At 37.6% G+C, this 12,285-nt stretch overlaps 1 protein-coding gene across 2 annotated transcripts in view; it reads right to left on the bottom strand.

Annotated features, from left to right (window-relative positions):
* Positions 1–8,556, bottom strand: part of LOC138922904 (rho GTPase-activating protein 20-like) — a 97,059-nt gene extending 88,503 nt beyond the window's left edge. For both annotated transcript variants that reach the window (XM_070259337.1, XM_070259336.1), the window contains exon 1: positions 8,256–8,556. The gene's annotated coding sequence lies outside the window, so the exon portion shown is untranslated. The remainder of the gene's footprint in view (positions 1–8,255) is intronic.
* Between the last annotated feature and the right edge of the window lie 3,729 nt (positions 8,557–12,285).

Below are 12,285 nucleotides of genomic sequence, written 5' to 3'. Positions count from 1 at the left end.
GTTTAACATAAGAAAATCAATCAGTGTAATATAGTACATTAACAGTATGAAGGACAAAAAACACATGTTCCTCTCAATTGATGTATAAGAAGCATTCAACAAGTTTCAACACTCTTTCATGATAAAAACAAGACCAAAAAATTCAACCAACTCAAAATAGAAGGGCCCTACCTCAAGATAATAAAGGTCATATATGGCAGAATCACAGCTAACATTGTACCAGATGATGAAAAGCTGAAAGTTTTTCCTCTAAGATCAGAAAGAACACAAGGATGCACACTCTCACCACTTCTACTGACTATACCACTGGAAGTCCTGGCTAGAGCAATTAGGCAAGAAGAAGAAATAAAATACATCCAAATCAGAAAGGAACAGTTAAAACTGTCTCTGCAGATGATAGGATATTATATATAGATAACTCTAAAGACTCCACCAAAACCTGTTAGAATAAACAAACAAATTTAGAACATTTTCAGAATACAAAAACAAAATACAAAAGTCATTTGTGCTTGCACACACTAACAACACACTACCTGCAAAAGAAATTTGGAAAACAATCCCATTTACAATGACATCAAAATGAATAAAATGCTTAGAAATAAATTTAACCAAGGAACTGAAACATCTGCACAGTGACAACTAAAGAAAATTGATGAAATAAATTGAAAAAGACACAAATCAACAGAAAGATATCCAATGTGCATTGGAAAAATTAGTATTGGTAAAACATCTATACTACCTAAGGTGTTATATAGACTCAGTGCAATTACTTTCAAAATCCAAATGCTATCTGATACAGAAAGAAAAATACTTGACCATAAACTTTACATGGAACCACGAAATACCTCAAACAGAAAAAAACAATGTTGAGAAAGAACAAAGCTGGAGGTCTCATAATTCCTGATTTCAAAACATATTGCAAAGCTACAATAGTCAATGAAGTATTACACTGGAAGAAAGACAGACATCTATACAAATGAAACAGAATAGAGAGCCCAGAAATAAAGTCACGCATAGATGGTCAACTGATCTTCAACAAGGTTGCCAAGAATACACAATGGAGAAACGATAGCTCTCCAAAAAAGGTTTGCAGAAAACTGAATATGCATATTCAAAAGAATAAAACTGAGGAGTCTGATCTAACACCATACACAGAAATGATTTCCAAGTGGATTAGAATTAAACATAATAGTGGAGACTGTAAAAGTGTTAGAAGAAAACAGAAAAAGGGATAATGACATTGGTGTTGGCAATCATTTCTTGGGCATGACATCAAATCACAGGACACAAAAACAAAAATTAGAAAAGGGAGGTCACAATTATCTGAAAATATACACAGCAAAGGAAACAGCAAGTGAAAAGACAACTTATAGAATGGGAAAAGAATATTTGTAAGCTATATATCTGATATGAGGTTATTATAAAAAATACATAAAAGAACACCTATGACATAACAGAAAAAGTCAAATAACCTGATTGAAAAATGGGTAAATGTTTGATGTAAAGTGATGCAGCCACTGTGGAAAATAGTACAGGGTTTCCTCAAAAACCAAAAGTACAACTACTATATGATGCCGCTCTCCCACTTCTGGGTACTTATCTAAAAAATTGAAATCAGGATCACAAAGAGTAAATTTCACTCCTGTGTTCATTGCAGCATTACGCACAATATTCATGAGGTAGAAACAACGTAAATGTCCTCTGACAAATGAAACAGTAAGGAAAAAATAATATATACATGCAATGGAATATAATTCAGTGAGGAACCAAAAAAACAAAAAGGAAATCCTGCCATATGCTACAACATGAATGAACCTCAAGGGGCATTATGCTAAGTGAAATAAGCCAGACACAGAAGGACAAATACTGTAATACGGCACGGTTCCAGTTATACGAGATTTCTAAAATAGTCAAACTCATCCAAATGCTGCAGGAGCAGCAACGGTACTCATGTCTTAGCCCTTGCCCTTTCTCCAGCAGTGGCAAATGGCACCTGAGACCCGAGGCTTCAGGAGCCACAGCAGAACCCACGACCCAGCCCCCAGTGGTGGCACTCCTGACACACACTCTACCAGCAGCAGGGAATGTATACAAGACCCTGGTCACCCAGCAGTGACAGTGACACCTGTGAACCTACTGCTCCTGGCAGCAATGCTGCCATAAAACCTGGGAGCAGCAGCACAAGTGAAGCACAGGGCAGCCTCACCCAAGCCCAGGGAGAGCCAGTGGGAAAATATGACACTCAGGAGACTCCAAATGAAGAGGAAGTGTTTGCAGGCTGGTCACCCTGATGGTGACACCTGAGAATGCAGGAACATCATAAACATCAAGGCACCAACAACCTTGGAATCACAAGCAGCACAGGGACGGTACCGACAATGCCTCTGCAGTGGCAGTGGATGGTGAAGTGTGCAGGCTCTCAAAAACATGCAGAAGCAGCCTAGAATCAAAGTACCCAAAGTCTTACCCAAATAAGAAAGGTGTTTACTGCCACAAATGCACTGGCAGAGAATCAACTCATCAAGCTCCATGAAGAACTACAGTAACAAGGCAGAATAAAAAGGAAATGAGAAGTCTCTAGAAATCAAACTGGAAGTCATGGAAGACTGCCATCTGACTGACAGGGAACTCAAATAGCTGTCATGAAGACACTCAATCAGCTAGAAGAAAACTCAGACAATTCAATGAGCTCAGAAATAAAATTAATGAAGAGAAGGAGTACGTCATCAAAGAGACTGAAACTTTAAAGAAACAAACAAACAGAAATTCAGGAGAAGAACATGATAAATGAGATGAAAAATAAAGTAGAAAGCACTGGAAATACAGCAGCCCATATCAAAGAGAGAAGTAGCAAACTCAAAGATAGAGACATAGAAATGATTCAGGTAGAAGAGGAGAGAGAACTAACATTTTTTAAAAAATAAAGAAATTCTATGAGGAATATATGAGTCAATTAGGAAAAGCAACATAAGGATAACAGGTATCCCAGAAGGAGAAGAGAGTGAGAAAGGAGCAGAGAGCTTAGTCAAAGAAACAATAGCTGAGAATTTCCCAACCCTGAGGAAAGAACTGGATATACCAGTACATGAAAGAAATAGAACTCCTAATTATCTCAATGCAAAAAGACCTCTCCAAGGCATGTAACATTAAAACTGTCAAAAGTCAATGATGAGAAAGAATATTGAGGGTGGCCAGAGAGATGAAAATAATTTACAAAGGGAACCCCCATGAAGCTATCAACAAATTCTTCAGCAGAAACTCTACAGGCTAGGAGAGAGTGGAATGATATATTCAAAATATTGAAAGACAAACACTGTCAGCCAAAAATACTCTATCCAGCAAAGTTCTCCTCCAGATATAAAGGAGAAACAAAGGCTTTCACAAACAAATCTGAGAGAGTTTATCACCAGTAGACCTCCCTTACAAGAAAAGTTCAAAGGAGCAACGTACCTGAAACTAAAAGGAAAAGGTTGACAAGATTTCAGCTTGGTGATAAAGACACAGACAGAATCAGAAAATTGCAACTCTATATCATACTAAGTAAACAGTTATACCATAAAGGCTAAATGGGAAAAAAAACACAACAAAAATAACTATAACCACTTTAATATAACAAACTCACCACACATAAAGGATAATTTGTGACAATAAAAACATAGAACAGGATGAAGAAAAGGATAGTATCTTCATAGGCTAATGGAGATAAAGTGCTATCAGGAGAAAAAGGACCTCTCATCTAGGAGATCTTTTATACAAACCTTATGTTAACCACAAAACTGGAAAATCAGAGCAGAGTCATAAATCATAAATAAAAAGGAAAATGAGAAAAACATCACAAAAACCCAGCTGACTGAAACTGCAGACAGAATTACAAGGAAAAAGAAACAAGGAAACACAGAACAACCAGATAACAATAGATAAAATAGCAGTATTAAACCCTCGCATATCAATAATCACTCTAAATGGGAATAGATTGAATTCATCAATCAAAAGACACAGAGTGGCTGGATAGATTAAAAGACAAGACCCAATAATATGCTGCCTCCAAGAGAGCTAAGTCAGGTCTAAAGACACACAAAGGCTCAGAATGAATGGATGGAAGATAATACTCCAAGCAAATAGTAACTGAAGGACAGTAGGTGTCACCACACTTATATTAGACGAAATAGACTTCAAGCCAAAAAAGATAGCAAGAGACAAAGGTGAGCATTCTATAATGATAAAAGGGACATTCCACCCAGAAGACATGACATATTCATATGTATGCATCAAACATAGGAGCACCAAACGATATAAAGGAACTATTAGCAGAAGTAAAGAGAGAAATTGACAGCAACAGAATAATAGTAGGGAACTTTAACACCCTACTTACAATAATCGGTAGATCATCCAGACAGAAAGTCAACAAGGAAACATTGGCATTAAAGCAAACACTAGACCAGATGGACTTTCTCTCTCTCTATATATAATATTCTACTGTAAAGTACCAGCATAGATATTCTAAACATTCTTCTCAAGTGCACATGGAACATTCTCAAAGATAGACCATATGTTGGAAAAGAAAATAAGCATCAATAAATTTAAGAAGATTGAAATCATATCAGGCATCTTTTCTGACCACAGTGGTGTGAAATTAGAAATCAACTAGGAGAAGAAAACTAGAAAACTCACAAATACATGGAGACTAAACTACATGCTACTGAACAACTATTGGATCAATGAAGAAATCAAAGGAGAAATAAAAAAAACACCCGGAGACAAATGAAATTGAAAACACAACATACGAAAACTTACAGGATGCAGTAAAAGCAGTATGGAGAAAAAACAGGAAAAATCTCAAATAAATAATCTAACTCTACCTAAACAAGTAGGAGAAAAAAGACAAATAAGCCCAAAGTCAGCAGAAGGAAGGAAATAATAAAAATCAGATCAGACATAAATGAAATATAGACTAAAAAAATAAAACAAAGGATCCATGAAAATAAGAGCTGCTTCTTCAAAAAGAAAAACAAAATTGACAAACCCTTAGCAAGACTCACAAATAAAAAAAGAATGTTCAAATAAAATGAGAAATGAAAGAAGAGAAATTACAACAGATACTACAGAAATAGAAAAGATTATTTGAAAATACTAAGAAAAGCCATATGCCAAAATATTGAATAACCCAGAAGAATAAGATAAATTCTTAGAATCATATAACCTCCTGCAGCTGAATCAAGAAGAAATAAAGAGCCTGAATAGATCAGTCACTAGTAAGAAAGCTAAAGCAGTAAGACACACCTCCCAGAAAACAAAAGTCCAGGACCAAATGGCTTCTCTGGTGAATTCTACCAAACTTTCAAAGACTTAATATTTATCCTTATGAAATTCTTCCAAAAAGTTGAAGAGGATGGGACACTCCCTAACTCAGTTTATGAGGCCAACATTACCCTAAAACTAAAGCCAGATAAGGACAATGCGAAAAAGGAAAGTTACAGACTGATATTGCTGATGAACACAGACGCAAAAATCCCTAACAAAATATTAGCAAATCAAATACAACAATACATTAAAAGAATCGTACACCATGATGAATTGGGATTTATTCCAGGGATGCAGGGATGGTTCAACATCATCCACAAAACAATCAATGTGAGACACCACATTAACAAAATGAAGAATAAAAAACTCATGAACATCTCAATAGATGCAGAGAAAGCACTTGTCAAGATCCAATATCCAATTATGATAATGACTCTCAATAAAGTAGGAATAGAAGGAAAGTACCTGAATGTAAAAAAGGCCATATACCACAAACCCTCAGCCAACATCACACTCAATTGTGAAAAAGTGAAAGCTATTCCTTTAAAGACAGGAACGAGACAAGGATGTACACTCTCACCATTATATTCCACATAGTATTAGAAGTCCTAGCCAGAGAATTTAGGCAATAAAAAGAAATAAAAAGGATCTGAATTGGAAAGGAAGAAGTTAAACTGTCACTAGTTTTGGATGGCATGATTTTCTATGTAGAAAACCCTAAAGAATTAACCAAAAACTACTAGAAATAATTAATGAATACAGTAAAGTTTCAGGGTACAAAATCAACATATGAAAATCAGTTGTATTTCTATACACTAACAAGGAACTAGCAGAGAGAGAAATCAAAAATAAAAATCCATTTACAGTCTCAAAAAAGTGAATAAAATACCTACAAATAAATTTAACCAAGGAGGTCAAAGACCCATACAGTGAAAAATATGACACTATTGAAAGAAATTGAAGAAGACATAAAGAAATGGAAAGCTATTCCACGTACATGTACTGGAAGAATAAACATAGTTCAAATGTCTTTATTACATAAAGCAATCTGCAGAATCAATGCACTGTGAATGAGAATCTCAACAACATTTTTCATGGAAATACAATGATGAATCCTAAAATTTATATGGAACAACACAAAACTCTGAATAGCCAAAGGAATCCTGAGAGAAAAGAACAAAGCTGGAGGTATCACACTTCCTGAATTCAAAATAGACTACAAAGCTACAGTAATCAAAACAGCATGGTAGTGGCAGAAAAACAGACACTCAGATCAATGGAACAGAATTGAGAGCCCAGAAATAAACCACGCATCCATGGGCAGCTAATTTCCGACAAAGGAACCAAGAACGTACAAGAGAGAAAGGAAAGTCTTCAAAAAATGGTGTTGTGAAAATGGGACAGTCACATGGAAAAGAATGAAAGTAGACCATTATCTTACACCATACACCTAAATTAACTCAAAATGGATTAAAGACTTGAATGTAAGATCTGAAATCATAAAAGTCCTGGAAGAAAACACAAGCAATATACTCTTAAATGTCAGCTTTAGTATCTTTTTGAATATCATGCACCCTCAGGCAAGAGTAACAAAAGGAAAAATAAACACATGGGACTACATCAAACTAAAAAGCTTCTGCATAGCAAAGGAAACCATCAAGAAAATGCAAAGACAAACTAAGTTAGGAGAAGATGTTTGCATTAATATTTGGATTAGTATCCAAAATACATAAAGAATTCATACAACTCAACATCAACAGTAAAACCCAATTAAATAATGGGCAGAAGATCTGAACAGACATTTTTCCAAAGAAGATATACAGATGAACAACAGGCACTTGAAAAGATTAGGCAAATGCAAATCAAAGCTACAGTGAGATACCCCCTCACACCCAAGCAGAATGGCTATTCAAACAGACAAGAAATAGCAAGTGTGTTTTAGGACGTGGAGAAAGGAGAACCTCATATACTGCTGGTGGGATGTTAACTGTTGTAGCCACTTTGGAAAACAGGATGGAGATGCCTCAAAAACTAATACTTGAACTACCATATGAAAGAAAGAAAGATGGAATCCTTTCTCCCCCAATCCTAACTCCCTATGGCTTTTCACCCCAGATAGCCAATTTCTTTGCAAACTTATTAAGACTTAAAAGAAATTACACTGTTTAAATCTCCACGATAAACTTCCTGGGAGGCATAATGGATCTAGAAAGGAGATCCTCTCTGCTCCAAATGATCGCAGGAAAGCGGGAAGGAGCATTTTGAGGACAAGCTGGCACAAAAAGCACGGCTCTCCACTCCTAATCATCTGTTTTCATTATGGTAAAATATGTATAACCCAAAATTTACCGTTCCGACCGTCTTTAAGTGTGCACGCAGCGGCATTAAGTCCATCCGCAATGCTGTGCAGCCATGACCACTACCCTTTTCCAGAACATTCCCCATCTCACACAAACCCTGTTCCCATTGAACATGAACGCCCAGCCCACCCCCCCCCTCAGGCCCTGGGACCCTCGGGTCCGCTCTCTGACCGTTGATCCGCCTGCTCCAGCTTCTCACGTCAGTGACATCGGCCCTTCAGTTCCACCCTCTCAACCACCACATCTATGGTTTGTAGTTTTCTCTCAAAACTGCCCCAAATGACACCGACAGGAAATGCAACTGCAAAACAGTGATTTTCCCTGATCGCTATCACATCAATCGATGATAAAGCCGTTGACAAACTACTTTCTGCAGTTTTTGAAATTTCAATATTACCCAAAAGACCTAAATGACAAGGCTGTTTAGAGTTGAAATCCTGCACAATTCGCCCAATTTTACCCTCGTGCTTCCCAAAGCCTCAAGTTAAATGAGCCAAACCCACTGACTCCGGGCTCAGGAGCCACTCGGACGCCCTGAGCCCCGCCCTGTGCCCCCTCGGCCGGACCTGGAGCCCTCGGTCCCTGAGGACAAACCTGCACATCCTCCTCAGGGGGCACGCGGGGCGGCGACACCTTCCAGTCAGTCAGCGCGTTCAGGACGAGGAGCGCGAGCGGAGTCTGGTCCCTGCTCAGCGCCCGCGACTGTCGCCTGCCACACACGACCGGGGTCGGCGCCCTCACCGGGGTCCAGGCTCTGAGGGGCCGCTGCCGCCAACGTCCCCGCTGCGAAGTCCGCTGACGCCCAACTGCCGCCGCCGCCGCCGGCTCTGAGGGCCCTGGGGGAGGGGCTGGCCGCTGCGGCCCCGCCTCCAAGCGCCGACCACGCCCCTGACACGCCCACCACGGACTTCCGGCTGGCGGGGGAATCCGCTTCTCTCCTCAGGGCCAGTTCCTTTAGCGCCCTCTCTGGTCGCGGTGAGTAATGCAGGAGGGCTGTGCAGGGCTGCGTGATGGACGTCCAAAATGCCGCCAACCACGCCTACCGTGTGCTCTTGATCTGCGTCTATCCTTCTACCAAAACCATTCAGCTCTGAACGCTGTAACTTTGACTTTTACAAGCTTGTGGCCTTATTTCTCCCACTTTATTCTCTTATTTAAGTGTTTTAGCTATGCATGCTCCTTAGCTTTTCCATACACATTTTCGCATAATTTTTTCTGTATCTACAAAATGTCTTGTTGAGATTTTGATGGGAATTATATTAAATACATATATCAATTTAAAAGAAAATTGACTTCTTTACAATACTAAATTTTCCGACTCACGAATGTACTGCGTCTCTCCATTTATTTAGATCGACTTTTTTTGATTAATTTCATCTGCATTTGAAAGTTCTCAGAATCCAAGATCTGTACAAGACTTCTACAAATTTTTTGTGTATTTCTTAGAATTACACTTAAGTTTTTCATCTTTGAAGAATAGTAACTGACTATATACTTTAAATTTCTGCCAATGCTGTCATTTCTAGTATACTGAAATCCAAATGATTTTTGTATACTAATTTTGTGGCCTCCAAATTTGGTGAAGCCACTTATTACTTATAGAAATTTTCATTTGTAGATTCCATGGAAATTTCTATGGAAGCAGTCATGTCCTTTGCAAAAAAGGCATGGTTGCATTTCTTCTTTTTCTATATGCATGTCTTTTCTTTCCTTGTCTCATTGCACTCACTGGAACTTCCAGTATGATATTAAATAAGAGTAGTGAGGATGGGCCTCCTTGCCTTGTTCTCAGTGATAGCAGGAAAGTGTTAAATATTTCCTCCTTAGGGATAGTGATAGCTGTAGGTTTCTGTGGCTCAATTTTATCAGGGTGAGGCTGTTCTTTATGCCTAACATACTGAGATTTTTTTAATCATGTGTTAAATTTTGTCAAATTGTTTTATACATTGATTGATATGATCATGTGAGTTTTCTTCTTTAATCTTTTCATATGGTTAATTACGTTGATTGATTTTTCATATTGAGCTAGGCTTGCATCCCTGCAGTAATCCACAGTTGGACATGCTATATAATTCATTTTATATACCGCAAAATATAATTTGATAATATATTAAGGAATTTTATGTCTATAATTGTGAGGGATATTGGTCTATATATTTTTGTGCATTTTAAATTAATACGTCTTCTATGTTGTTGGATTTAGTGTCTATGAATGTTGCTTGGATCTTATCAGTTCATCACGTTGAGTTCTCTTATATTCTTGCTGACTTTCTGTTGAGGTTTTTATCAGATGTTAAGAAGGCTTTATTGAAGTCATAAGGTGTATTTGTGGATCTACTTCTCTTTTCACCGATATCAGTTTTGCTTCACATATTTTGCATCTCCTTGCTGAGACTTTCAATTATTCCATTTATTTCAAGTTTATTCATATGTGTGTTAATTTATTTTCCTAATAGTTGCTTTTAATCATTGTCAGATAGGTAATTCTAACATTTTTGTCATGTCTGTGTTGGCATCTATTGTTTATCTTTCTTCACTGTGTGATGTTTTCCTGATTGTTAGTGTGAAGAATTATTTTCGATTGAAAGCTGAACATTTTGGGTATTGTATTATGAGACTTTGGGTAGTATTTAAACTTTTTGTCTTAGCTGGCTTTCTGTTACATCACTCCAGCAGGGGAGAAGAGATGAGCAACACCTCATTCCTTCTTATTGCTTTGTAAAACGTTTGTTCAAAGTGTGTATTTGGGAGTCTATGTGCTGACAGTGTGCCACAGGTTAAAATGTATGTTTCCCTCTGGGTCCTGATCAAACAATATGAACAATGTTGCCCCCAACTGCACCTGCTGCTTCAGAAATGCCCACACTCAAACCACAAGTCAACAGAATGAACTTTTTCATTTCCTGGAGGATAAGTGGCCATATGGTTAAAGATTTTAGTTTATTTCCACAGCATTTTTAGTCTTGAAGATGAAAGAGTTTAAAGCTCACAAAAAGCATGGCAACAATTACGGAAGATATGAAATGGGCTCAATGTTTTCAGTCCAGGTTGCAGGCCTAGATCATCCCAGTCACGAGCTAATACCTTCCCATCTCTCCCCACGAGGCTGAGAACACCCTTTTCAATGCTATTTTTTTCCAAAATGAAACTCACATTTATGATTGCATTTTCTTACATCTGCCTGACAAATCTCAGTCTCTTTTGACAAACACCAGTCTCAACGTCAAAATCCTTCTAGTTTGTGTTTCTTCATATTATGTATCCTCAGCTCTTTTATATTTCATCTTTTAAACATCATTTTGCATTGACAAATTTATTGGTGTGTTAAAAGTAAATAGTACGTGTTGTGATGTGTGTGTTTGTGTGTAGATCTCTGTCTTGGTATGTCTGTCATCGTCCATAAACTTTCCAAGATCAAGGAGAAATTTCCTCACTTTCTTTTTTTTCTTTCTCTTTGAGGAACTCCATATGGCTTTTTATATTCAAGAAGCCAAAGACAAGTGCAGACTTCTGAGTTGAGCTTCTAAATCTAGAAATCTACTCACCATCGGATTACTTGTAAGCTACAAGGAACCATTAAAGATCAAAAGTTGGAAGGTGCAGATTTAGCTGGAGGAACATGATGGGAACGTGCAATGTCTTCTCTCCTCCTGAGTGCACACAGGAGCTCCATCCAGGTACAATTCTGGATGTCGGAGGAAATGAAAGTGCTGTTCCTGGGCTTGGCCCATTCCTCTACAAGGGTTATGAACCATGATAGTTGTGCAGTGGTATTCGTGGAAGTGACAACATGATACAACTCTCCCAAGGAAAGACTAGAGAGGGACCCTGATGGTGGTCTGGGTTCATCAACAGCTCCAAGCTCTGGGGAAACTTCTGAAATCATGGGCTCTAAGTACATACACTGAAGCTGCTGTAAGCATGCGTCAAACTCTCCAATCTCCCATAGGGCACACACAGAAAATGAAGACCATGAGAATTCGTTCCTCGACATAAAAATAATTTACTGCATCATGTTAAGTAAAATAGGGGACTCAATCTATTGTTGTTCTAAAGACATTAATACTGCTGATCATGTGCTCCTTTCCTCGTTTTGATTCTCATGTGTCTAAGAAATAATTGACGTGTAATGAGTCCCCTCCTACCTTGAACAGGAGCATGCTTTCTTTTTTTCTTAAATCTACTGAAAATAAGACAAAAGTAATCTTACATTTTCAATTAAAAATTGTGTAAATTAGAAAGAAACCCAATGTCTTAGATAGCAGAAGAAATCCACAGGTACATCAATTAATAGAAAGTTTATTATTAACTTAAGGAGATAAAAGCGTGAACTTTTTCTTTTATTTATTTTTATTTCTTTTGTTTTTGAATTTTAAAAGAAGATGTCAGCATAACTGAATTTATGCTTTAATTTCAAAAACCAACTAGAGGGGAGGGGAGTGAAAAAGTAGAACTTTTAGAAAGAGGTCAAGCTAAAGAGTCTATCTACTCAATAGAGACTGTTATATGCATAGTATATTAAATATGATCCTCATGGTAACCACAAACCATAAACCTACAACAAGCAGGAAAAAAGGTAAGACAGAAGAAATCTAACATATTACTAAAGATAGCCATCAAACCA

This window comes from Equus caballus, unplaced genomic scaffold (genome assembly GCF_041296265.1).
Source record: "Equus caballus isolate H_3958 breed thoroughbred unplaced genomic scaffold, TB-T2T haplotype1-0000016, whole genome shotgun sequence".
NCBI lineage: Eukaryota > Metazoa > Chordata > Mammalia > Perissodactyla > Equidae > Equus > Equus caballus.
Note: the sequence above shows the minus strand (reverse complement) of the source record. Positions and strands in the feature narration are given on the sequence as shown.